The sequence below is a fragment of the Mastigoproctus giganteus genome, chromosome 5 (genome assembly GCF_048544385.1).
Source record: "Mastigoproctus giganteus isolate SK-2022 chromosome 5, ASM4854438v1, whole genome shotgun sequence".
In the NCBI taxonomy this organism is placed as follows: Eukaryota; Metazoa; Arthropoda; class Arachnida; order Uropygi; family Thelyphonidae; genus Mastigoproctus; species Mastigoproctus giganteus.
Genome location: NC_143579.1, coordinates 134091707 through 134094712, shown reverse-complemented (window position 1 = coordinate 134094712; position 3006 = coordinate 134091707). Strand labels below are relative to the sequence as shown.

General features: G+C 36.6%; 1 pseudogene; it reads right to left on the bottom strand.

Moving 5' to 3' along the window:
- Positions 1–555: 555 nt before the first annotated feature.
- Positions 556–1137, bottom strand: LOC150085709 (small ribosomal subunit protein eS7 pseudogene; annotated as a pseudogene).
- Between the last annotated feature and the right edge of the window lie 1869 nt (positions 1138–3006).

Below are 3006 nucleotides of genomic sequence, written 5' to 3'. Positions count from 1 at the left end.
CCCATCTTCCTAATTTTTTTAGATCTTGTTGTAGTAGCATGCCTTGATTACTGTCAGTAACTATTCTGTCAACCTTTGTATCATCTGGAAATTCAGACATTAAGCCTGACAATATCATTAATAAATACAGGAAACAAAAATGGGCTCAGCAGCGAACCCTGGAGGGACTCCACTAATAACTTTAGCCACGAAGCGCAGTGTCTTGATAACTATTATACACCATCCCTTTTATCCACAGCAGTAACTTTCCATTAATGCTACACTGCTCCAAATTGTACAGTAGTCTTTTATGGGCAGCCGTATGAAATTCTTTCCTGAAATCCAAGTATATGACATCAAAATTACATTTTGTATTCAGCTCCTTTGTTACTGCGCCTTAATGTCCAATCAGATTGGTCAGGTAAGATTGTTCCTTAACAAATTCATGATGTGACCGAAGTATAACTGCACTTCTGTCCAGAAAGTCTTGCATTACAATTTTAACAATGACTTTTTCCACATTAAAGTTTTTTTTTTTTTTTTTTTTTTATTCCAATAATTATTTTGCTTATCACTTTAAAACAACGGTTCAGGAAATTGAAATACAACTTATTTTCCCGAAAGTGTCTTGTGTACAGCTGTAAAAATTATCAATTTTATGTTCAGTATTAGTCTGCTGGTTCTTATCAAGATGAACTTTAGTTATATGTGACCCACCTGATTTTATACGTATTCTTTTCCCTACAATTTCTGCTGGATATACTAGATCTTCTAAGATTACATCGTGAACGGATGTCAATGTTCGGCTTCTTTGTCTCTTTTGTTTATTTTTAATTTTCATCTTTCGTTTGGTTTTCTTAGCATAGTTCGCTTAGCAATAAAAACCACATATTTCCCATTGAATTTCTTTTCAAGTTCTCTGACCAACCTTGTTTGGATTTTATGGTATAACTGCAGCTGTGGAACTGGTACAAAGATGATAATGGCTTTCTTGCCATTTACATCAATATTTTTTGCACTAGTTATGTACAATTCCCCAAGCTGAGCTTTCAGATCACTGTTCATCTCCAGCTCCCAGAGAGCTTGTGTAATAGACAATTCAAATTCATCTGTCTTTTCTCCCTGCCGTTTGACAATCTTTGTACTTGCTGAATACATCGCTCGCCTCTTTCCACGCGTTACTCCAAAAGGCCTATCAAAAACTGGAAATGCCTTCATTATTTTCCCTGCAACAGAAGTTAAGTTAGCAAGTCTGTAATTACTCATGTCACCCTTTGATTCCCATTTGTGAATTAGGGATACATTTACTCATCTCTAATCCAGAGGGTCTTACACTGAATCTAAAGGTGCTCTCACAATTATGGCTAAGGATTTACTTACCTCCTTTGCTGCCTACCTTAATATAATTGGATGGATCCATTCACCCAAAGGTACCGTTTTTGTGTTTAGCATTAATTTCTTTTCCACTTCACTCTTAGTTATCATAAAATCAATTAACTCCCTCTTAGAGTTTAATAAACATCTGGCATCTCCTTCCCTAAAAAAAATTCCATGCGTAAATGTACACTCCCGCTTAAAAGTTTGAAATCACAGCGTATGACAACAGTTTTCGTTAATTTTTTTAGAAATTAGTTATGATAATGTAAGGTTTAATATAAAAAAATAACACACTAAAGTATTTTAAGATATTTTATTAAGCACTGAAAAATTTACAGCAAAAATATTGAAATAATTAATATTAAAGAACTATAATTATTTTTCATCAAAACATTCTGAATTAGATTTTATCCCTACTTTACACAAACGTGACATTCTGGCGATTAATTTTATAGTGTCTTAACTAACATTATTCCTAGCAATCTGCAAGGTTTCCCGTAAATTTAATGAAGATGGGCAGACACAGATTTAACGGTCTATCTGATTTCATAAAAGCTCTACTGGGACTTAAGTCAGGCGGGTGGGATGGCCACACCATAATTTGCAATACATACTCTTGTTATTTAGCTGCTAGACAGTCCCTGCACAACTTATAGCTATGATTCGGGTCATAGTCTTATTGCAATATAAAATTTCTTCCACCAACTTGAAGTCCAGAGGCTATTGCATTATGCTGAAGAATGTTTTTATAGCCTTCTTTTCGTAAACTTCTTTCAATTCTGATGATGCTACCCAGTCCAGAAAAATAAAAGAAACCCCAGATCATGATGGAACCACCGCCCTACTTGAACTTGACTGTGAACACTAAACAGTGTGTCGCATTTTTGACTTAGTTGATCATCTCACTTTACGCTTGGATCGAAAAATTTTAAATTTGGGTTCATCCATCCTCGGTATGTTTTTTCACTCTTCAAATGTCCAATTTTGATGGTACTTAGCCCAAGCCAACTGTTTCTTTCGATTTTCAGGTCTTAATAAGGGTTTTCGGACCGCTACACGACTGCAAAGTCCTGATTGTTTAAGACGAAGTTTTACAGTGGATGTTGACAACGGGTTTTCTCTGTTCCTATTGGACTTGACTCATTGAATTCAGCTTGGATTTGAGATGCAGTAAGTCGTCCATTGCGTTTAGAAATAAGTTTATGACCTTATTTTGTGCTTCCGTTGTTACGCGCGCTGTTGTCGTAATTGTGGTCTTTCAACTGTCAGACTCCTTGAATCGTGGAATCGTGGTTTGTACTCCTTTAAATGAAGCAACCTGTTTTTTGCCAATACTTCTCATTTTTCAAATTCTCAGTTCCTTATTTCTTCCCATATTTGTCAAAAAACACACAAAACTTACGCCACCATCATTCTGGGACCTGTGCTCTTGGAGAGTCCCTCAGCCTTCCCTCAGAGCGACTCCAACTCTATGCCCACATCTCAGCCGTCTCCACCTATCCGATAGATTTCTGCCATATCAGCTACTTCCATGTGCCCAGTCTTTGGATGCTGACCTTAATAAGTTTTCCAGTGATAAGGAGTATAGACGCCGCATCCTTAAATTGTACTTCCCCGTCCCTGATTCTGCTCCTTGAAGCTCGCCTTAAC